Source organism: Numida meleagris, chromosome 2 (genome assembly GCF_002078875.1).
Source record: "Numida meleagris isolate 19003 breed g44 Domestic line chromosome 2, NumMel1.0, whole genome shotgun sequence".
Lineage (NCBI taxonomy): Eukaryota > Metazoa > Chordata > Aves > Galliformes > Numididae > Numida > Numida meleagris.
In genome coordinates, this window is record NC_034410.1 from 18,581,155 (window position 1) to 18,606,986 (window position 25,832).

A 25,832-nucleotide genomic window follows, 5' to 3' on the forward strand; every position below is an offset into this window, starting at 1 on the left:
AGCGTCCTCTGCCTCCTCAGCTAATTCCTGGAACAGGCTGTAAATCCCATGCAGTCAAAGGAAATCCTGTCAATGAGTTCAAAAAGCTTTGGATCAAGCCTTTCAGAAGTCAGAAAATCTATTTATGAGAATATTATTAAAGCACAATCATAAGTATAACTGCCTTACAAAACCAGTGTACTGTTCTGCTACTGATTGTTAATCCTGAGCCTGCTTTGGCAATGGTATGAAAAAAGTTGGTGTTCAGCTCACAACTCCTTTGTACAGACTTTAAATGCGGTAACAAAATCTTTCCTATATTTTCTGCTTCTACTTCTGCAGAAATCCAGTTCCATTATTTTGTTCTAAATTTATATAAATTACATTGTTTCTTTTTCAACTGTGTCCCTCCTGTACTTCTGCAAATATATATACTTATGCAAATATAACTGCAACTAATGCAGGAATGTGTGTGTCTGAACACGCTCCTGCCAGTCTCTCTAATGCTTTTCATTATTTGAAGCTGATAATGTTTTCAAATTGTCATGCTTAAGATAAATGAGATCTTTTTTCTATGATCAATGAAGTCAGTTAAGGCTTTTCTTTCTTCCAGTCCCTCAGTGAGTACATTACGACTGTACAAAGCTCATATTTATCTTGCTCATAATTACTATCCCTTTAGCATCATCATCAGATTTTCTATCAAAGTGAACACTGAATGAACCTAGGACATAGATAGAAGGTAAAAATGAAGAAGGTGCCAAAGAACAGTGTTTCCTGAAGCATTACAAAATAATTGCAGATTATATAATCTTACTTCAAGGGCTTATTTATTCATTTTTTAAATTAAATTTGGTTCTGCCGCTATATATCAGGCCAATTCCTAAAGCTAAATCAAATAGAATCTTCTGGGTCACCCTAAGGGCCCCATCTGATACCAATGAAATGACACTGAAAACCACCGTTTCTGATCCAGTTCTTCATAATTCTTCAAAAAAACTGAGAAATATTTTTGCTCACAGAACACCATGAGTCAAGTACAAAAGAATGATTAAATGCTTCATGTTATACCTTCATTCAGTATTTTATCTAAGACTTCTCTACTAGTTTTTCTCAGGCCTGCATTACCAATTTTTAACTGTGGCTTTGATTATCTGTATCATATCTTCCCTTTTTCTCCTCTTCCTCCCAGAGACAGTCACATTCAGCCATCCAGAGAGGGACAGCTAGGTGCTATATTGGCACATATGTGATTTGGTTTGTCTGAGTTTTGGATATTGCTGAGTACTAGCACTTTATGTTCTGGCTATTGTTTTAGTTATAGAGGAAATAGCTGAAGTTTCCCTTCAGCTACAGTTTAATTTACAGTTTGAACAAGTTTTAACACAAACTCTACAATTCATAAAATTGTATAGCCAGGGATAGCTGGCTTAAAGTTGCTTTGCTCGCCTACTCTGACTAGCGGTGGTGGCAGAGCTTAAACGCCTTAAGTATGGCTTATGTCATTGTATCCATTCCAGGCATAATATAGAAAATTAGATGATTGTAGGCTTAATACAGGTGTTTTCAGATTTATGAGGTATTCCTGAATGCATTTATCATGAGGATTTTGGCAGGTATATAATGATTTGTAAAATTAGATAAAGTCTTTATTGATCTCCTTAAACATTTACTAGTGCAGTGCTAAGCTCTTAATTACTGAAATTTCCTTTCTCTTTTAATTGTTCAAATTAACGCCTTATCAAGTTGTCTGCTCCTGTCAAAGAAAAATTCTTTACCATATCTCAATTTTTAATAAATCAATCATATCAAATCTGTTTTGTGTATAATACTATTTTATTGAGGTTTTAAATATTTTTCCTTTATATATTGTTTTCTTTGCACAGGTACAGGTTGGGAGGAAAATGGCTTGAAAGCATGTCTCATTCCAATTTATAGGAGCGAGAGGGGGTTCTTTTAATATATGTATACACAATGGCAAGATTAAGACACAACGGGTCAAATGTTAGCCTGACCAGTTTATTACAAATCCTAATTGCTTAGAGAGATGGGGAAGGGAAGGTGTGCAATAGAAAAGAGATAAAAGCAAGGAGTCTTTATAGAAAGCAAGAGATAGTCACCACCAGGGGTTCAGCGTTTTTTGTAGAGCAGGCGTTGATCTTCAGTGGTGATGGGTCATCAGGGCTTGTTGTTCAGTTGCCAGCTGCTTTGGTTGACGACAGCTTCAGTTGATGACAGCTTCGGTTGACGACCACTTCGGTTGATAACCACTTCCAACAGCAGTACGAACTTATAAATAAGTCCAAAGTGGTTGAGTCAGCTCTCTTTGGAGTGGTAGCTTCTGGTTTTGGGATCTCAGCAGAAATGCCTTTGTTCCCATCTTCCGGGCCTTGCCAGCAGATAAGAGGGAGCAGGGAGGTGCCCACCTGCATCCTGTTTTTCACAGGGTATGATGGTATCATTCCCCTGTCTCCCATACCAAGCTGGAGTTATTTGGTCAGAGGCCAGATCTTCTGCCAGTAAACACTCCTGAGCACTCTCTTCCTAAGGCAAACAGCTCTGAAGGAAATGCTTTCAAATGTTCACAAGGTGATGTTGAATGTTACACGGCAACACCCACCATTCACTTCCTTGGTAACTCGGTTAGAGTCTTATCACAAGAGATACCTCAGAAAGCAAGCATTGAGCAAAAAAAAACAGAAGGGTTCAGACAGAGCAGCCCTGAGGATTTGGGGGTGTTGGTTGATGAAAGACTCAACATGAGCCAGCAATGTGCACTTGCAGCCTAGAAGGCCAACCATACCCTGGGTTGCATCAAGAGAAGTGTGACCAGCAGGATGAGGGAGGTGATTCTGCCCCTCTACTCTACTCTTATGAGACCCCACCTGGAGTACTGTGTTCAGTTCTGGAGCCCCCAGCACAAGAAGGACATGGAGCAGTTGGAGCAAGTCCAGAGGAGAGCCATGAAGATGATCAAAGGGCTGGAGCACCTCCCCTAGGAGGACAGGCTGAGGGAGCTGGGGCTCTTCAGCCTGGAGAAGTGAAGGCTCCAGTGGACCTTATAGCATCCTTCCAGTACCTGAAAGGGGCTTACAGGAAAGCTGGGGACGGACTTTTTATAAGGGCATGTAATGACAGGCTGAGGGGAAATTGTTATAAACTGGAAGAAAGTAGATTTAGACTAGATATTAGGAAAAAATTCCTTACTGTGAGGGAGGTGAGACACTGGAACAGGTTGCCCAGTGGGGTTGTGGATGCCCCATCCCTTGAGTGGAAGCACTCAAGGCCAGGCTGGATGGGGCTTTGAGCAACCTGGTCTAGAGGGAGGTTTCCCTGCCTATAGCAAGGGGGTTGGAATTGGATGGTCTTAATGGTCCTTTCCAACTCAAACCATCCTATGATTCTATGATTCTTTTATGAAACATAAATGCGAGGAAACAAATGAAAAATAGATATCATTTGTACAGGTATTTTTATATTGCAATCATATTATTTCTTGACCTAGAATCTCCATGTGCTTAAATCAAGATGAACACAACAGGAAAAAAAAAAGGCTGTTATTTTCTTGCTGGTTTGTTCCAATGAATGAAAGTATCTCGTGCAAGCAGATCACTGAGAAAAAGATAAAGCAAGGAATGAATCTGAGTTTTGATCCTGAAAATTTTTAACTCCTTTGTCAACTTCTTATATATTTTTTTAAAGACATGAAGACTGAGAAAGTCACACAGCTAACATCTTTCTGTTACTGATTTTATTACTATCAAGTATATGAAAAATCAGTTCAGATTCACTTGGTTCTTTCATTGTTGGAGTGCAAGAGCACACTGCCACTTGCAGAGTTTTATTCTGATGTCATGTTGCAGTCTTATGCTTTATAAATCAATGAATAAGTTTAGAACAAAGAAGATAGCTTTTGAAAAAACAGCAGCATCAGCCCTGGTTGAGGCAATTTTTAAAACTGATGGACATCAGATTATTCTAATAAGGGATAATTTATTCTTCACATGTGCATAAACATTACCACATAGTGCTCAAATATGAGTTTCTGAAGAGCACCTTTACTAGTTGCTGTGCATTTGCCAACTATGAATCCTCCTTCAGGAAGTTCAACATAAAAGAACAAATCCCAGCCTGACTGACAATAAAATGAACCCCCTCCTGAATAAGTCATGAAAAATTTATCCAAAGGCAGGCAATATAGTGTTTCAGATCTAATCAAGACATTCTCCAGTTTCTGAGATCTATAGCATGTGCTACAACTACAAACAAACACTCCTAACGGAATCGTGAATTTTATGTCTATTGCAAATCTATTTACTTATTATTTAGTAACATATTACAAGACTGAGGACTAGATATTAAATATATGTTAATTTAATTTTATTTTTTTCTGTACCTTCCTCATGTGCCATAAAGCCTTTTCACAGGTGTATCTAAGGGGCTGCAGAGGATTTCCTGGAGAGGAGGCATGTTACCGAGCTGGCTGATGTTCTGGAGTTTGCTGAGGAAGATGGGATGAAGTTAAATTTACATTTACACTCCATACTGCCTTTCTCGAAGGAATCACCTAGGAATAGGTTATAATTTGGGGCATTTTGCATGAAAACATGCTGGAAAGCCAGGTGCCACACTGAAACAAAATGTATTCATTTCCTGCTTCCTGTGGTTCCCCAAAATTAATTTTTGAAGTCTGAAGTTTTCTCAAAGAAAGCTATGAATATTTCTTTCTCCCTGCAGCATTTTTACCTGATCAAGTATTAAAAAAAAAATCAGAGAGAATACACTGCATTAAGGCATATTTGACCCTAATGCATTACCAGCATCAAACTTGCTATGGCAAATATATGCTGTATTTTTTTTCTCATTGCTAAGAGGTACAAAGCAAGACAAATTTGATGTCATCACCATTGCAAAAAAATGACAATCACCATTTTGCTGTTCTTTTCATTTTCTTGAAACGTCATTAATCAGTAAGTTAGATTTACTCTTTTGTTGTGCAATTTGACAAACTTGCCACTGTCAGTGAAGTAAAAACAAATATTTATTTAGGAAATACAGTAGAGAATACATTTTTCTATTTCTCTATAGAAAACTGTTTTGTTCTATTTCCACTCTAATAAATAGTAAATAGACTAGCAGAATTTGCAGCACTGAAGAAATGAAACCATAATATCTGTTTATGTACTATTTGAACTATCAACATAATGATAATGATCAGATCAATACTGTAGATAGTCTTGCTAATATTGCTTAATTCAACAAACATCTACAAATTATGACGAGTTTTGTTCAAACTCTTTTTAGAGCTGCTGTACTTTGCAAGTAAAAACTGAATTTCATGCCTTTTTATCTCTAATAATCACAATTATGGGAACATTTGCCATTAATCCACAGCAAACAGAAACATTATATGATATTAAAACCACTACAGTTCTTCTAGGAAACTGATTGCTGCACTTACTGCTATACTTTGAGTAGATAAACAATATTATAAGTACATATCTGTTAGCCACAGAATTACAGAATCGTAGGGGTTGGAAGGGATCTCTGGAGATCGTCTAGACCAACCTGTTAAAGCAGGTTCCCTACAGTAGATTACACAGAAAAGCATCCAGACAGGTTTTCAATATCTCCACAGAAGGAGACTCTGCAACCTCTCTGGGCAGCCTGTTCCAGTGCTCTGTCACCCTCAAGCAAAGAAGTTTTTCTTCATGTTCGTATGGAACTTCCTATGCTTTAGTTTGTGCCCATTGCCCCTTGTCCTGTCACAGGACACAGCTGAAAAGGGCCTGGCTCAATCCACTTGACCTTTAGATATTTATAAGCACTGATAAGATCCTCTTCTGTTTTCTCTACACCAGGCTGAACAGTCCCAGGTTTCTCAGCCTTCCCACATAAGAGAGATGCTCCAGGCCCCTCATCGTCTTTTCTCTAGACTCTCTACAGTAGTTCCCTGTCTTTCTTGAACTGAGAAGCCCAGATCTGGACACAATACTCCAGATCATTGTATGTTTCTTAAGTGCTTTTTTATAATCACTTTATGTGACATGATAACTTGTCATGAATGTGTCTGGGTAAAACAGCTTATCTTTTAGGCTATAACTTGGAGTGTACATATGCAATTAATAACAGATTTCTTAGCTAAGGTATATATTTATGACACAGAACTAATTTCTGATCATCCTGTTATATATATGAATAATTTTTATGCTGTGAAAGACTACTGAATGAAATAATGAAAAAAGCAAAAATTTGAGTTATTAACAAAGAAAACATTACCAGCAGTATATTTCAGTGTTCAGTCCTACACAGTCGGTTTTCAATTAAATGCCTGATGAAAGAACATTTTCTTCTTGCATGAGGAGAAGACAAATTAATTAAAAAGCACAAAACAAAGAACTTACAATAATTTAACTAGGATTCAATGAAAAATAGAGCAAATATTTCTGTTTAAATGTTAACTTTTGTCACCTGTTCAACTTCCAGTAATATTATTTTCCCTTTGTATTAACTTACTACACTTAAAATGACAGAGTTTTTAAAGATGATGCACCTTGGAATCAGTATGCCAAGTTCATGAACAGGAATAAGACTCGAAGCACAGTAGTGAAAACAACAAATACATCTCATCAGCAAGTCAAACTTGGATACAGAAGTAATTAAATGTATCAGAAGAATGAGCATACTGCCTTCAGAAGAAATAACAAAAGTTGCATAGTATTTGCATACAGTATATGAAATATGTTAATTTCTCTGTAAACAGACATGTTTTCAGCTTTGATTTACTGTCATCACTAAATGATGAGGATGTGCATGAATACTAATATGACGATATTGAATTATTCATTTACTAAGGAAGTGTAGAAGAGATGTAGAGTAAATAAATGGTCTTACATTTATTGAAAGAACTTGTGTTTCATGCAGGAGCTTAAGTAGGTGGAAAAGCAACATAATCAGTTTGATACTGGAAAAGCAAGTAGGAAGATTATACATCTTTTAATTTTTATTTTGTAATTTAAATGTGAACGTGAATGTTGGAAACAAAAAAGGGATCATACAGGTTCACTGGAAAAAGTGGGAAAAAACAGATTTTGTCTCAGAAATGATGTACAGAGATGTCATCTTCTGCTTGCATTCTTATTTAATGTGCTTTTTAATACTAGCAAATTTTCAAACACTCCTACTTCACCTAAGAAGACTGTTACATGAGCAAGTAAAATTGTTGTACACTTCTTATATCTTCGGCCCATAGAGATTCAGGAAGAATTTTCAGTCTGAACAATCCTTTGTATCTGAATTCATGGACAGATATGTAAATCAGACTAATTTTCATAAATGTTCATCATCTTCATATTCTTTACATTTAGCCAGAATTAGAGGTATTTAGGACTTAAGAGATCATATTATTAATATCCATCTAGCTAAGTGCAAAACACATGTCTTATATCCAAAATAAGAATGCAAACAGATTTCATGTAATGCAGAATAAAGTTGAAAAGATGAACTAGAAAAGTTCATGTTGGGTGTACTGGTATGAAGGTCCATCTTAAAATGCTCATTCTCATTAGTTACTTCATGACATATATGGACAATGTTTAGAGAATCCGGATGTTTGGATTCTATTTGAATGGTCGATATATATAGATGAATTATATTTCCATTATTATGTCCTTTCAGACATATTTTTAAAATTATGCTCTGTTATGATTGTTTGCTTTGGATAATGCTGACTTCACTGAAGTTCAAGACAATTTTCCAAAAGATTTCACTGCACTGAAGGGTTTCATCCTTTTAATTAAGAAAACTGCTTGTGAAAATGAAGAGAATCAAATGAGATTTTAAAGTTCTAATATGGATTTTTTTTCTCTCATAATTCTTAGAAATTAATTTTGAGTCAAAGTAACATGCTCATGTAGTCATTTATAGACATGAACACTTCATGGACTTACCAATATTAAAAAAAAAAAAAACAACAAAAAACAAATCTTGAATTTCTAATGTCATGTAAGATATGATTTATTCTACAAGAGAGAGTTAAGAAAATACTTTAGAGAACCAATAAAATTATGCTTTGGCTTTGACATTTTGTATGCAGGCATTACCACTGAAATAGAATAATTATTTTTTTGTATCAGTGTAAATTTTGGTATTGGATTAGTAATCAAGTCAAATTTCAGTATTGCTGCTCTAATGAATTATTGTTATAAAATAACACATTTTGACAGAAGCCTGAAATGATAAGAACTAAAATGACATCTGTGCACTCAAAAGATTCTGTATAGGCCTCTAGCCTGTGGAAATAGACGTCAAAATACTACATCTAATTTTAAGCATTGCTGATAATATCTGTTAGGCAAACAGTTAGGCCAACTTCAAACAAGTACTGAGAAAAGAAAATATAGATGGAGTTAATTCTTTTTTCGTAAAAATTTTTACATTTATTTCTGGGAGTAAAGTTATCTGGGGGGCTTTTAAAAATACTTTTACACTGATTTAGTTAAATTGGAATGGTATAAATGTATAGTTACTTACACTGTATATGTTTTATTCCATTTTCTTATTTTGTACGTTTTTGTCAAGGTCAAAGCCATTTCTCTTAAACCATCTTCATACCTCCCTTTCTTTTCCTATGTACTCCTTCAGTGAATGTACAGTGAGTACACTTCACAGAAGATCAAGGAGAAAAATCTGGATAAGCTCATAAAGTAGTTTTGTATTCTGGCAGCCTTATCTCCATTTGAATCAAAGAATCACATATTTTGTGATTCCATGTCACCGATTGACATTTCCCTTTAATAAATGTATTATTTTATCTATGCATGTGTACCAAAAGGTTGGTTTAATAGCTCAGAACTTTGTTTTGTTCTGTTTCGATAGCTTACAGAAAGGAATTTAACTTCTGTCTTCTACAGAGGCCTGCAGGAAGTTTGGATCAGATAGTTCTGAAGAATGAATCAAATGAGTTTTTTGACGATTACATAATTCATAATTCAATGCTAGACTCACTAACGCAATAATCCATCCCACAAAATAACTATTTATGATATAATAAATCTTCAATTATTGTTTGAGTAATGCTTATTGAAATTTCTTTTCTTGCCATTAAAATTCATTATTTGACAACAACTGAATAACAATTATTCTGTGCATGAGCAAGCCACATATTGCCTTTAGTGATTTCATCAGCGTATTTTGAAGTTTCTATCTGACATTTAAGTTAGCTATTAAATGTAATGGTAGGAACCATCTGGAGAGCTATCGTATACAGAATAGCCTAATAAATGTGATCTGCTATGATGGAATGCCTTCAGATTATTTATCTTCTCTTTGACTGCAGACTGTGCTAGGAATTTTTTTACTAATTTTAGAAAACTTGGTGTTAAAGCCTAGCTCTATTTCTTATGGATGATTGTATTTGACTACAATCATCTCTGTCAATCTTATGCTAGAATGAACTCAGACTTGCTTCTTAGCTTGATAAAAGACCAGCAATTTACATTTATTTTTTTACAAAGTCAGCAGTGCCCCAGTGAGGACAACTTATTGTTACCTGGTATCTACACCTTAAAAAGGAGTGAAGATGGCGTTGCAAAAGCCAAAATGCTGACTTGAGAGCACGGGAAGAACTTGCACGCATTCTTATAGGTATAAAATGAAGCAAACTCTCTGGAATCAACAAAAATTAACCGAGGAATTCCGTGCTTAATTGTATGTGATCACCCACCTCAATATTCATGGTATCCAGCTATACACTAATAACAACACAGAGAAAAATTAATGGATAATTCCCACTGATTTTTTGAACAAAATGAAACAATAATTTTATAAATGCACTGAATTAATTTTGTGAAACAATTTGAGAGAAGGGGAAAAGTTCCATTATCTTTCCACATCTGCCAATTTCTCTGTTAAGCAGTACATTCTGTTATATTTTCCATATATCCCCATATTAATCCTGCTGTCAACGGTTTACGGGCGTTAGGTCCGATTCCGTGACAAAGGGGATGGGGGACCCACGGGCCCACACCCCGGGAAAAGGGGAAAGGGGAAAAGCATAGGGAGATGGCCCTGAGAGCAAAGAACAGCGGCAACAATCTGAGGAGAAACAAATTTACTAAATAAAATATCAGAATGCAAAACAACACACTATAATACAATATAATTAAAATTTAAGCTGATAAATCCAATACAGAGAGAGAGAATGTCCCAAAATCAAGGTAGGCCTTACTCTACTACTGATGATAAGACAGCTGGAGAGCGAGGTGCTGCCAAGACGAGAGACGGCAGAAAAAGGGACGAGGCCTCGTGATCTGCAAGTTTTTATACTGCGAGCTTTTATCTTTTCCCTCCTGGTGGAAAATGGTAACAGAGGAGAAAAGTACTGTGGGGACTGTAGTAGTCCTTCTCTTCTGAGAACCAGGTACATTCACTACATGATGTTATGATGTGGAGTACCAATAACCGAAAATCATAAAACCATGACACCTGCAAATTCAGCTTCCCTGCAATTATGGTTTCAGTGTAGCTCCTGATAACATTTCTGCAACAGTTACACAGTTCTGCATACCATCTCCTTCCTGCAGGTCCCCACATCTTTGATAATGTCTACAGAAAAGCCTGTTTGCAATTTCTACAAAAAAAAAAAAAAAAAAAAAAAANAAAAAAAAAAAAGATGAAACATTAAATAATCAGAAAGACTGACTTTCCAGTAGGTATTAAACATATTACACTGATCATGTTACACTGATCTTACCTTTCAGAAATTGTTTTTCTAGGTCTATGACCCCTTGCAATTTGGCTCTGTTTCGATTTCAGTTATGATTCCATGAATTGCGGCTGGTAGTCGCATATTTTGGCTTCGTGCTCCCAGGGCAACGAACAGTTCTTAGCAATGTCACAAAAAGTTATTGCAAAAAGTGTTATTTTCATATTCACTTTGCTATGCATGTGAGATTTGAGATTGATGGCCCTGACCCAGCAAACAAGAAAGTAAGAGCTTTTGTCTTAGCTCTCTTCTAGATTTCAGCTGATCACAGAATTGCAGAATTGCAGGGGTTGGAAGGGACTTGAAGAGACTGTCGAGTCCCACCCCCCTGCTAAAGCAGGTACCCTACAAAAGGTCACATATGTACGCATCCAGATGGGTCTTGAATATCTCCAGAGGAGACTCCACAACCTCTCTCCTGTTCCAGCGCTCCATCACCATCATCAAAAAGAATTTCTTCTGCATGTTAGTCCAGAACTTCCTCTGTTCAAGTTTTAGGCCATTACTCCTTGTCCTATTGCTATACACCACAGAGAAGAGCCTGGTCTCACCTGTTTGCCTCCTACCTCCCCTTAGATATTTATAAACATTTATCAGATGCCCTCTTAGTTTTCCCTAGGCTGAACAGACTCAGCTTTTCCTCATATGGGAGATGCTCCAGGCCCTTAATCATCTTTCAAGCCCTCCGTTGGGCACCTTCTAGGAGATCCCTGTCTTCTTTGAACAAGTGAGCCCAGAACTGGACACAGTATTCTAAGTGTGGCCTCACCAGGGCAGAGTAGAGGGGGAGGATAACCTCTCTCACTCTTCTGGCTATGCTCTTTTTAATGCACCCCAGGATACTATTGGCCACTTCTTGGCCACAAGGGCACACTGCTGGCTCATGGCCAACCTGTTGTCCACCAGGACGCCCAGCTGATTCTCCACAGAGCTCCTCTCCAGCAGGTCATCCCCTAACCTGTACTGATGCATGTGTTTCTTCCTTCCCAGGTGCAAGACTCTACACTTACTTTTGTCAAACCTCATCAGATTCCTCTCTGCCCAACTCTCCAGCCTGTCCAGGTCTTGTTGAATGGTAGCACAGCCTTCCAGTGTGTCAGCCATTCCTCCCAGCTTTGTATCATCAGCAAACTTGCTGAGGGTGATCTCAGTCCCTTCACCCAGGTTGTTGATGAAGATGTTGAACAAGACCAGACACAGCACTGACTCCTGGGGGAACACCGCTAGTTATAGGCCTCCAACCAGACTCTGCACTGCTGATGACAACCCTCTGAGCTCTGCCAGTCAGCCAGTTCTCAATCCACCTCACCATCCACTCATCTACCCCACATTTTCAATGTTTCATAACAAGGATTCTGTGGAAGATGGTGTCAAAGGCTTGCTGAATTCAAGGTGCACAACATCCACTGCTCTACCCCCATTTACCCAGCCAGTGATGATATCATAGAAGGCTATCAGGTTGGTCAAGCATGATTTCCCCTTGGTGAATCCATGTTGACTACTCCTGATAACCTTCTTCTGTTCCAGTTGCTTGTAGATGGCAACAAATGGAGATAGCTAAAATATCATAGAATCATAGAATGGCCTGGGTTGAAAAGGACCTCAAAGATCATCGAGTTTCAATGCCCCTGCCAAGTGCAGGGTCGCCAGCCACTAGACCAGGCTGCCCAGAGCCACGTCCAGCCTGGCCTTGAACACCTCCAGGGATGGGGCATCCACAACCCCCTTGGGCAACCTGTTCCAGTGCGTCACCACCCTCTGTGTGAAAAACTTCTTCCTAATATCTAACCTACATCTCCCCTGTCTCAGTTTAAAACCATTCCCCCTTGTCCTATCACTATCCACCCTCGTGAACAATCGTTCCCCCTCCTGTTTATACGCTCTCTTCAAGTATTGGAAGGCCACAATGAGATCTCCCCGGAGCCTTCTCTTCTCCAATCTAAACAAGCCCAGTTCTCTCATCCTTTCCTCACAGGAGAGGTGCTCCAGCCCTCTGATCATCTTAGTTGCCCTCCTCTGAACTCTTTCCGAGAGCTCCACGTCTTAGATTATTTCATAATATTCTATTAAACTTAGATACTCAAGTGAATCTGTGTCCATTCCACATCTGATATTCCATTTCAGAGCAAACCACTCACTAAAAAAAAATTGCTGGGTACTCTAAAAAGAAGCTTGGAGAACACAAGGATGATAATTAAAAAAAGGAAGATGGTCACCAGAGACAGTTGATGTGCAGCCAACTTTAAATCAAGTAATATTAAAAAAATTGTTTGTTTGCTGATTCTGGCTTACCTCTGAAATCCATTTCCACTTGTGGTTAGATTTTCAGAAGAGATTTGAAATGTATATCATGTATATGTGAAACGCATCATTGCTAGATAGTCTTTGACCACATGTATTTTCTGTCTTCCAAAAGCTCTAGAGGAAGACAATCACACATATTTCCTTCAGGAATAACACACTTCTTTTTAGGAAGAAAAAGCTATAACACAGAAAGAAATAATATAGTGTAGACTTTTCAAATAATAGGCCCAGGCATTTGATCACCATGGAATTAGAAACTTCACAATGTGCTATTCCACATTTTGCAAGCAAAAAAGTATTACATATAGAGACTTATTACTTAGAAGAACAGTGGAGCTTGAAGCCCATGCATTAAATTTGAGCAGCCTTGGTGAAAATGAGATCTCGTTCCCTCATTATGCAATCCGACATCCTTCATCTAAAACCAAATGAGATAATAAAGTAAGAGAGATGAGAGATATTTTCTGCATAAAGAACCATATAATCCTTTATCTCATTTAAATAATAGATTCATAAAATCTTTTTTTAAACATCCAACTAAATGACACAGTAAAATATTAATAAATCTGCATATTTAATAAAACTAATACCAAATGCTAAATGATACACAGATTAATTGATATCCCTAGAGATATATACAGTAACACCAACAAGTTTATTTTGTGATTGGCTGTTGTTCTGAACTTTGTAAAGGATCATGTAAAGCAGCAGATCACAGTAATGTGGAAATAATGCATAGTGTTGTGCATCAGCTCTACAAAGCATTAAAATACTGCTTTCATATATTCCCACTGAAGAGGAAACCATGCTGAAGCTTAAGGCTGAATACCTACTTATATGCTCTGGTAGAAAGATTTACAGGGTTTTTTTCTTAACATCTCATAAGAAAGGCAAACAGTTGTTGGGCATCAGTGTGATGGGATGTTTTCGGGCATTACAACTGCCTTTTTCTCATACAAGTATGTAGAGTGAGGCCTAAACTGTCCATGTTCTCTTCTCTGACTTCCTTCTATCTGTGTAAAGAATAAATGTCAGTTTAGTGGAAATTTTTCTAAATGAAGTTTTCAAAGATTTCTAAGTGAAAAATAAAGGAAAGTTGACTCATTAAAAATCATAAAGTTAGGGAAAAAGATGACTGAAGAATATTGTGTATTATAAGATTTATTATTAATATTATAAGAACCTTAAATCAAAATACTGACTGTGCAGAATGTTTTCCAAATAAATTAGCTAAGCTACAAATACACAAAAACTATTAAGCATACGTTGATTCTCTACTAATAGTACTTATATGCTGTACACTTCTTAAAGCGTTTCCAACTTCAAAAATGAATGTACGTTTGAATTATTGAGTTCAAAATGTTAAAAGTGAATCCAGTTTTCCAAGGGAAAAAGATGTTGAAATTCTCAGTCACTACTTGTGTAGTCAGATTCATACAAAACCACCTTCATCGCATAAATATATATACACGCTCCCAGACATGCAGCCAAATACTCAATGGCTTTATCAACAAGCCAGGGCTACCGTTTTTATTCTCACCATCACCACTAATTAAAAACTGATTCAGGTCCATTCACGTAGTTAATAAAATGCCAGAGTAATCTGACAGAGTACTATCAAGTTACCACTCTTTATAGCATCTAGACAAAGGATAGTGCATAATTCTTTTGAAGATATTATTCTTGTGGGAAGAAAATATTCAGAGGTGTCTCATAGGATAAGCTCAGAGTATCCTAAGATTCCTCAGTGCTTGCCTTACAATAGACTTATTTATCTGCACAAGAAAATTGAAACAGGAAAAGCAATTATTTTAAATTAAAACAGGCTATGATGATTACATGAGAAGTAAATGTGAATTCAAAATATACCTTGGAATTTTACTTAAAGTATACTTACAGTTGTTGTCTTTTAATGTCTCCTCACTTCCTGGTATTTTAAATAAATACCCATTTGTGATTATTCAAGGTAAAATTGGAGCCTTTTTAATAAGGCATCACCGTCTGATGTGTCTTAATTGGATTTGTTATCTATGTAGGAAGATAAATGATTTGATTTTAGTACCCACAGTGGATTTACAGGTGTGGCAGCTTCTTTTTAATAGGAAAGTGAAGTGATTTATTACTGTATCATTGAAAAAACAGGAGCTTCCAGGTGTCAGCATTTCCATTCCCTTTTCAAAATCTAAATGCTCTTTGCTCTGACACCCTATTTTTCACATTCCCATAAAACAAAGATATGTTTTATTAATATATATTTTAATTATTTAATGGATTTTCTTCCTTCTAGCAATATGTTCTTTCAAAGCTGTGTTCCAAACTGTACATGGCGCACCAAAGATCAATGGAACGAGTTTTTAATCAGAAAGAATTAATTAATTAAAGATGGTACATGTCCTTGTATGTGGCTTCCTATTGAATTCTGTGGCATAACAACTTATTTATATAGGGATGATAGTCACTCTAGGGAGCATTAAATGAAAGAGCATAATTGAATATAGGGTGAGCAACAGCATTAATTGTTTTTGAATTGTGTGCTTTCATGTTGTTAGTATTCACTTTGTCTTACACAGTGAAGATTATAAAAAATTTGTCTGAGCTCATAATGAAAATCAATTTGATTATAGCCATGTCCTAAAACATAAATATGTGTATAAATACACATATATGTGTCCTTCATATATTTATATGCATAAATATATATTTGCATATATACATATATCCACATGCATATTATTCTTGGTGCAAACATATAAAATGATTCTATGTTTTCATTTTATGTATATCATATATGCAGCAACATATACAGGAATCATGCAAAAAGAATCTATCTAGTCATGACTTTAACTTTGAATTTATCACATATTAAGAACAAAACTATAGAATGTTTGGGAAATAAAATGGCTGAGATTCATACCTCTATCCCTTGTATCAGTTAAACGGGACAGAGAAATTAGATCCTAACATCTGAGCATTTCTGGTGATCAGAGATAGATATAATTTACAAAGCTAAAAGGTGTTTAAAAATAAACAAAGGCTTGTCATTAACTGTAAAAAAATCATTAACATTGTTCCTTATGAATACAAGAATTCAAATTTTAAACAAAGTTTAAAAAATACTAGCAGTCATTAATTGATTCACGTAAGTAATCATCAGACAATAATAAAAGATTTGTCTGCATGTTGAAATAGAAGACTAAAATTAGTAAATTTCTACCTACTATTAACTGTTCCCACAACCAGCTGCAGCATTGACTCAGATTTTTAAACCCATTACAAAGATACAAAGAAATACAGATAAAATAGTTACTTTCTGCAGACGAAGTTATTCTAAAACCTAAACAAGATATTCTCAGGTGACTTGCAAACTCGTACTTATCAAGACAAATAATTTTTCTGTTGAATATTTCTCATGAGCAAAAAATATCCAATACTAAAAAATGTAATTATCTGCTTATTTTCATTCCTTCACATGCTTCACCTAAAACAAAGGCCGTTTGCTTTCATGACATAATATCACTATGAAGTTTTATCTTTATATTTTCAGATCAAATAGTCACCTTAATAGCAACTTGACTGCATGAAGTATATACTGCCTACCAGGATACATTATTGTTCTAGAATATGTACCTAAAAAGAGGAAAATTAAAGCAATGTTTTACCATTTCATCATCATGACAAAGGAAGACTAAATTGCTTTACCCTGACATTCTCCCATATAACATCCAAGGGTGTCCAAAAGGGCGTACAGCAATTAGTACCACCTCAGAAATATTCTTTTCACTTAGTACTACAGTATGGATGGAATGAACCTGTATTCCATGATTATACTTAAAGAGCAGTGTATCTACACTTTCAGTGGATCAAATAACATGATGCAGAGAGTAATAATACACATGCTGACTGAATTAACATTCCATGACTTCTATTTTTAGTACCAAGGTGTGATAATGTGATGGCATTATTTTTGTTGTCACTTTTCTAAACAACACTTTTCAATACAATTCAGGAAAGATCCAATTTGAAACATGTTGTACTATGTAACTAGAAATTGATCCAACGTTCAACAAAATGTTGCTAACATACAGAATAAGAAATAAACTGAATTACTGAGCTATTCCATTGACATGTTTTGATGTAAAATATTTAGCAAGTGCTTGGATATTTCAGCTTTAAAAAAAAAAAAATACTAACTAGAGAAGTCGTATGGGTCTTTATCAAATCCTAAACAGAAAATTGAAAATTTTTACAGCTTATTTCTTACAAAGAATTCTATTTCAGGTGAAAGGTGATTTTTTTAATATAAACCATAGACACAATTCTGCCATTGAAAAATGTGTTGGGTCTTCATATCTGTATAAAGTTCAACTGATAGCACCATGCCATCAGAAGTTTACTCTTTTGGATCTGATAGAAGGTCTGGGATCAAAAAAAGCAGCCAAACAACCAACTAAACAAACAAAAATCTGCGATGTTCATCTTTCTTCAAGAAACTAAATTTAGAATACTTTTCACCTAAGCTGTTGCTGTTTTATGGTAGTGTCTGTTGCTATCCACTATGGATAAATGAAATAAAAGGAAGTGGATCTATTTGAGCTTATGCACTTCATTTAGGTCAGTTTTATTAGGTAAAGTGTACTCAGAACTGCTTGGCAGCCAGTCATCTTGAGAGATGAATAGCTGAAAAACTTGAACATAAGTCCATTCTCTTCATCTTTCTCTGACAGCTTCCATCTCCTTAAAGCCTTTTCTACACAACTATAATACAGAAGAAACAGCTGTAGAAAACTTACTACTCGTTTTCTTTCTGCAATGTACTTTAGCCCCAGCAATAGCATTTCAGAATTTCATTCTTAATTGTAATCTCTAATCTCAGCATTTTTATGAAGTTGTGGAAAGCTGTAATATCATAATCACTAAACTCGGATCTCTAATGGGGTCACAAGTGAGTGATGCATTTCACACAGTAGAGAAGCAGCAATATATTTTAGTGATAGAAGACAGTGATTTAACAAAATTTTGTAGCAAATAAATCAGCTGTTTAATTAGATTTGATGGCAAGATTCACTCAGTTATTTACTGCAGAGAGGACATGGTCGGATGAAACTCTCAGGGAGACCCTCTCATTAAGTCATGAGGTTCAGAGTGGACCCCCTTGCTTTCCAGGCTCCTTCTTAGTCCCTGACATGGTCAGTGGTTTATGTCTAAAGGTTTATTTGCACAATCAATCTTAGTTACAATTTAGCAAGTTTTGTAAAGTTTTAGCAAGCTATTATTAACTCACCAAGGAGCTCTCATAGGTAAGGAATCTCTCAACCTTAGGGCAAAACCTTGAGAGGTATCCCCACTCAAGGGAAGATCCTGGCATGCAGCCTACTGGCATGCAGCCTACTGCCATGCAGGAGAGCTCAAAGTGCTCTGGGCTGTCCTCTATTTACGGGGTAAGATGATTAACTGGGAGTCATACTTGCATACTAGACATATTTTTGTTGGTGAGTCCTCAATTAGGCCTTGGCAAAAGTGTTGTTATCTGTAGGCAGATGCAGCTATCATGACTGGACACATCCATCGCAGTCACCAATGATAGTTATCACTTGAGAATGGTCATGGGAAAAAGGTCAGGTTGGAGGGAAGAGAACACCATCCCAGTGGTAATGTGAATGATGTACATTTGAGAAAAAAAAACAACAACTAATACAAAAACCATAAATGGGAAGATGTGGACTCATATCTTCATTGCTACATATGTACAAGATTTCCAGAGGTGGACTCTGTTGTCCACCAAAGGAAAAAAACATCCATGCATAACTCAGCATGCTGAGACCACACAGTATGAAGACATGGAGAAATAAATGACATCAGTAAGCATTCGTCCTCAGTTATCAAGAAACAGCTTCATCAAGATGTGGCATATCCCTCAGCAGCAGTCTAGAAAGGTTTGAGTTGGTTCACTGAAGGTATACTCATGCAAAAACCATTGTACAATAGGAAGGCATTTCTGCCTACTGTACAATAGTTATGTTAGAAAATAAATCAAAACTTCTTGCTAGAGGCATTCAGAGGCACCTTGTGGAAAACAAGTTTAAAATCATTCCCTTTCATATTCAGACATATATGTTATCTCCTGTGTGGAGTGGGATGTAGTAAGTCAAAAGCATGTCAGTACAAATGCAGGAATTAAACTTACCTGTACCTTGCTGCAAATGAATGTCAGAAGCAGGTAAGGGTAGCTTAGACAAAATTAGTCATATACATCATTTTGCACCATTGGCTACAGAAATCATCCATCATGCTGTCCACTATCATCAGATCTTGCTTCTTTCTTTCAAGGACGCAGAATATTTTTTGGAGTAGGAAAAGCAGTGTTTACCAGACTCTCCCATGGAACTATGACATAAGATGGCAGAACAGAATCCAACCGCATCCCCCCCAGCTCTACACATTCTAAAGAATACATAATTTTGATAATGAGATTATAATTTGATAAATTTTATCATAAACCATGATCAAGGCAGAAATAATATCACAAACAAATACTAGGAAATTAATAATAAAATTCTACTTGTAATGCTTCTCAAATTCTCTGCCTGTAACTGTTCACCAGCTGTTTTGGAAGTGTTCCTTATGAAATAGTAAATGTCTCAGAAAAATTATCCTAGATGTCTAACCAGATATGAAATGACAATATTACATGTCCACTCACTCACCTAGTTCTAGTTTCTAAACCAGGTGCATAACAGCCCTGGCCATCTTCCTCTCAGTAAGAAAGTCAATGGCAGTTGTACATTTGAATCCAGAAATCCATATTTTTATCCCATCTTCTCTCTGCCTTCTTTTTAATTAATATTATTTATTATGTCTACTGCAAGCAAATATTCAGCAGTCACCTCTTTGCTAGGAAGTGAAGATCCATCTTTGCCACTAGATTTGTCTCTTTTATTCAAATTGAAATGTCTGCCAGATCTTCTGATAGTTCTGGTCTGTTTAAGTTAAGCATGACTTAGCAGTGCTTGTTGTTTTCCTCTGAAATAACTTCTTCAGCCTATACTCTTCTGGCAAATTTCCTTTTAATATCAACTGTATAGTCAAATCCAAAAACCTGGGTATTATCCTAAACTCTAGTATCCGTCCTCAAATCCAGATAATGTGTCCTTTCCAATATTTCCTGCAAAAGTATCTTTAAGGCATAGGCTTTCCTCATCTTTCATACACACACATCCCCTTTCAGTCCTTTCTGTTTTTCCAACCTTGACAAAAATTTCAGGCTATTCAAATTGGTTTTGTACAGATTACACTCTTGAATTTAATATATTCATGCCAGTTTTCCTCTGTTACCGAACTCTGGCGACCCCTTTCGTATTACCCTTGCACGCAGAGAACCAAAACCCGGTCCTGGCCAATAACTGCACTTTACACATCAATATGATGAGCAGCAAAATGACGTTTCTTGGTAAAAGCTACAGAACTACATAGTATTTCTTATCTTTTACTAGACTGTTCCAGAAGCTCACGCGGGCTTCTGGCCAATCATATTGAATATCCCGCTCTGTCCACGCACTTCCGAAAAGCCATATATAGAGTGGTCATTTGCATTGTTATTAAAACAAAGAAGTACAGCCTCTCCGTCTTACGACACAGGTTCAAGTAAGTAGGCCAACCAATAGCAAGCAAAATGGGGAAGGGCCTTCCGCGTTACAACCTGAGTGCTCTGTTATTCGCCTAATACAGCAGTAGTTGTATCTTTTTACTAGTATCTATTTGCCCTAATTTTTTTCACTGCCATGTATATATTATCCATCTTCGGCCAAAAGTCCATTCTCTTTTCAATGGAAAAGTTAAGGCAACAGTAAGAAGAACTAATTAGAAACAAAAGACTGAGGAAAAGATAAAATGGATATTAAATTAGATTAGAAGTCATGAGACATACAGAAGTGATGAGGGACAAGAAATATGTTGGGTAAAGCCAACTGTTGTCAGAGCAAAAGACAAAAAAAACTACCTTTAAATCATATTGGAAAAAAGTCTAGCAACAGTTATATCTTTATCAGATGGAGGTAGCAATGATAACACCAGAAACAATTAAAGACCAGAATGAAGTATTCAGTAAATATATACATATATATATATATATATATATTATATTTGGGAAGAAGCAGAATAATATAGAAATCCAAAAATGTAGATGACTTTTCACAACTAACAATAACTGGGGAATCTGTCAGTCAACACTTGACAAGTAGTCATGTAGACAGTACAAAACCTGGAGTGGTAGTACACAAGAGAGTAGTGCTGTCAGCCAGAGGGACCGCAACAGGCTGGAGAAATGGGCTGACAGGAATCTCATGAAGTACAACAAGGATTAGTGCAAAGTCCTGTAGCTGCAGAGGAATTAGAAATAAGGGTCATAAGAGAAGAGCCCTTTGAGCAGACTTCCTGAGATTCACTGTTGATCAACACTGAAGAAGAGAAGTCCTTTTTGAGATGGATTCCATCATCTGCTGAGTGATGATGAAATAGTTTTTCATTATACATTTTTATTTATATCTGTTGCTTTGTAATAAATGTTTTAAAACTGCAGATATTTTTAAATAATCAAAACAAAGCTCTTCAAAAACATTCAAGTACTTAACACCCTACTGTGAGAGAAAGCACTAGATATGAAAAAGCCACTTAATATTAGTGAAAGATGCTGATGATTGATGTTAAGCAAGAGTGAAACGAAGAATAATGATTTCTTGTAATCAGGGCAATTAATCATTGGAGGGTATTTCCCCAATACAGTTCATTGTTTAATGTCTTCTAATTAGAAGCACTGAATTTTCCAGAGAAAAATTTTAGCAAATACTTCATTGTCAGGTGACTTCTTGTTCTGCAGCTGGAGTTGCTATGATCTGTTTAAAGCCTTCCCTGAAGGCCAGAAATTCTATAGCACATTCAAAGAATACATCTTTTATTTTGATCAAGTAAGTTAATCAATTTGATCAAGGGGGCATAATAACAGCAAAATTGTGATTCTGTCAAGTAAATCTATGTATTGCACACCAACTCTCAGAAATGAAAAGAAAAAAAAAAGAAAATTAAACGTAGTTATCTTGCTTTATGTACAACCCATATTTCCTTTTTCTTCCTTCTACCACCTACATTCACTTTATCATCTCCTATTTCTGTCTTATAGAGAAATGCAGCTGTTCTTCTAACAGGAAACAAAAGGAACATGATTAAAATTTGACAGTAACCACTGTTTCACAGTTAAAATTCTCATCAAATTGCCAATCTTAGTACATACACAATATTTAAAATGTGATACTGTTGGGGAACGCCCCGGTATCCCCAAAGGGTTGCCCTACCGGTACTCGCGTGGGGAACGCACGATCAACTCAATATGAGATGCGTCCGATTTTATTGTAGCAACACACCATCTTATATAGTATATATGCTTCCAGGGATACAGGGTCCAGGGATACAAGCTCTATGCAACACGCACGCTAACAATATCGTTACCCGAGTAATCTCCATATATGGGATATGTTGTTAACTACAACACTATGGATACAGAATACTATGGATATGCTGAAATATACTAGAACACACTGGAAACACCACATTCCACGTATCTAGGGATTACATCATTACCTCATAAATCATTAGTAAATCAGTAGCTACGTGCTGCCGAGCAACCTGCCCTCCAACATGATACTATTTAAATACCTTTTAATAAATTACCAAAACCTTTGCAGTAACAAAGAAATCAAAATTACTGCTGCCTTGGGAAATAAGTGAAGGAGGGAATGTGTAAGTAGCACTCTCATCCACAGCAGCATTGTCTCTAGACAGGTATCACTCTCAAAAGCTAAGAACAGGTATTGAGGAAAGAATCTCATATCCAGCTGAAATGACACAGGGTATTTGTAAAGGAGAATGTAATTACCTGAGATGGAATTTCCCTGGAATACTAAGGTTATATCAAGGGAATACTAATGACCACTTCAGAGCCTCCTTTGAAGTAGAAAAGCAGCATTTAAGTATAAGGAATCCAGTCAAAGAATCCAAGGCCTGGGACACAGATTTCCATTTTTGTGTATCCCCTGATTTGCACACTGGAATACAGCCTGTTTCTTTTCAGACCTTTTTTTTTTCCCACTCAGTGCTCATCACTGTAGTATCTGAGAGCCAGATCTTAAAAAGGACTGACATGCTAAGAGGGGCATAAATAAAATTTAGACATGGAAAAAAAAGCTGAAACTGCAAGCCTGAAAGCCTCTTTCCTAATTTCACTGGAAATTACAACCAAAATCCAGGAGAGTCTTGAGAACATTCTGGGAGATATATACTGTGGGTTGTACAGTATTCTCTTATGTTGTTAGGACCTTGTAACAGATAACATTAAGAACAGTTTCCAGGACTCTGCCCTGTATCTCACCACAACGCTGAACATCCATGATAGTTGCAAATACCACGCAGCCCCAAGAATATGAGAAGTTTCTCCGTTTTAATGTTGTTTCTTTATCTCTGATAAAGATAATGGAATAAAGATATTTTGTTTATATTTGTGTGAAATATGTTTCTTTAAAATAAGTTAAATGTCTCACAGAATTTTACATCCTCATCTTGGAACTGTTGAAAAAGGTGCAGCAGAGTTTGTGAACAAATGAACTTCTGGTAAAAATTATTCACTTTATGAACTGTGTTTTTCAGAGAAACAATGAAATTAATACATTTCCTCTGAATACATGGTTCTGGTAGATTGTATATTTATTTAGCACCCACATAAATTAATTTATGAGTGCCAAACAGATCTCCACTCAGTTCATTTTACACTCCATCTGTGGAGTTGCTTATTCCAGCAACAATGACTAAAAATGTCTCTTTTATTATTTCATCTTTTCTTACTCCTTCCCTGATCACTGTGTTGAGGGGAAAATATATTTAAAATATAATCTCAAAATTCATTTTTTAAGGAAATATTGAGTGAGGATCCTTACTTTTGATATATGCAGATCATAATGGTTCCAATAAGTAATTCCTATATATATATGTATCCAGTAATGCAAACAAACGTATCCACAAAAAAAAAAAAAAAATTAAGATGCAAATGTATTTTTCAAAGAATGGAACTCTGATGAAGTGACATTAAGCATCCACTACAAATAAGTGTGCACAAAGGAGTTCTAATGACCTAAAGAAGGTACAACAAACATTACTTAAACCATAATTCATAGCCATATACTAGGGCAGGGACCATCCAACAGGTAGCTCTGTATTCATTAAAATTCAATATCTCTGCACTGCTGTCTAGCGATCTCCTTAAAAATCTTAGCTTTATCCTCTACAGAACTTTTGGAAATTGAACTTCTTGACCCCACACAATCTTCCTAAGGCATACACATCATTCTGGATATCTGCTACCTGAAGATGTCCTGATGGGGTCAAAGATATTATCTATGAATTCTGAACAATTTTAAGTAAGATGGAAAAAAAAAGGGAATGAGTTTTTCATATCTCCAAATCATGGTTTTGGATAAAGGGGATATTTTTCCAAATGTGAATTATTACGATACATGGCCAATGGCTGATAAATACTTTTAAACATAAAATAGTCTGTGGACTGCAGTACCTAATTGAATCAGAATGGCTTGGGTTGGAAGAGACCTCAAGGATCATCAAACACCAACCATCCTGCCACAGGCAGAGCTGCCAACCTCCACATCTAAAACTAGACCAGGCTGCCCAGGGACCCATCCAATCTGGCCTTGAACACCTCCAGGGACGGGGCATCCACAGCCTCTCTGGGCAGCCTGCTCCAGCACCTCACCACTCTCATAGTAAAGAACTCCCCCTGATATCCAACCTAAATCTTCCCTCATTCAATTAAAAACCATGTCTCCTTGTCCTGACATAATCTCCCCTTGTAAATAATTGACTCCCCTGAATACAGAACAGCTAATGACATAAGAGCTAATAATTTGTTTTTTCTTTAAGCATCTCAAAATCAGAGTTGAAGAGTATATGGGAGTATAGAAAGTGAAAGTATGAAAGAAGATCTTAAAAAAGAAAGGTCTTCACATCACTTGTAGCTGTAGTCACTCTACAGATATTAGAAACTACTTTCTAGATATTAGAAATTACTTTCTAGTATCTGAAACTTTGTTTACAAAGAATAGTCTGAACAATCTGTCTCAGATAAAAATATCAGTAAAATAAGCTTTAGAAAATACAGAAAATCGAAAGGTAAATTTCTTAAATCAGAAAAAAGTTCTGAAAATTTGAAATGTAAAATCACAATATTATTAAATTTGCTGCTGAACAGCATGCCTTAGAACAGTGTTAGTATCAGGAAAAGTAGGAGAAATGGAAACATTTACCTAAACACTGAAACACAGAATCACAAAGGTTGGAAGACAATACAGTGATCCTCTAGAGGAATCCCAACCCTCAACAGAAGCAGATTCCTCAGTTCAATGCTTAGTTGTGTTTTGAATATCTCCAGGAAGGAGACTTCACATATCTCTGGCCAACCTGCTCCTTGTTCACAGTAATTAAAAATATTTTTCTTGTTTGAATGGAAATTCCTGTGTTTCATTCTGCTCCCATTTCCTCTGATTTTTTCACTGGATATCACATATAAGAACCCAGCTCCATCTTTTCTTGTACCCCTTATCAGGTACTTTTACACATTGACAGGATTCCTTCAAGCCTTCTACTCTCTAAGTCCCATTTCTTTCTGTTTCCTGTTGTATGCCAGATGCTCCAAATATTTCAGCTGTTTCTGCACTGTTTGCGACAAGGA

At 36.3% G+C, this 25,832-nt stretch overlaps 2 long non-coding RNA genes across 3 annotated transcripts; both read right to left on the bottom strand.

Moving 5' to 3' along the window:
• LOC110394222 lies at positions 3,433 to 24,786 on the bottom strand. 2 transcript variants are annotated; one of them, XR_002435461.1, is made up of 2 exons: positions 22,393 to 24,786; positions 3,433 to 4,480 (listed from the first exon to the last, which is right to left on the bottom strand). It is a non-coding gene; the product is annotated as an uncharacterized LOC110394222 (long non-coding RNA). The 2 variants fall into 2 exon arrangements; XR_002435460.1 differs by lacking the exon at positions 22,393 to 24,786 and adding an exon at positions 6,259 to 10,060.
• Positions 13,124 to 22,386, bottom strand: LOC110394221. The gene is made up of 2 exons (XR_002435459.1): positions 14,946 to 22,386; positions 13,124 to 14,061 (listed from the first exon to the last, which is right to left on the bottom strand). It is a non-coding gene; the product is annotated as an uncharacterized LOC110394221 (long non-coding RNA).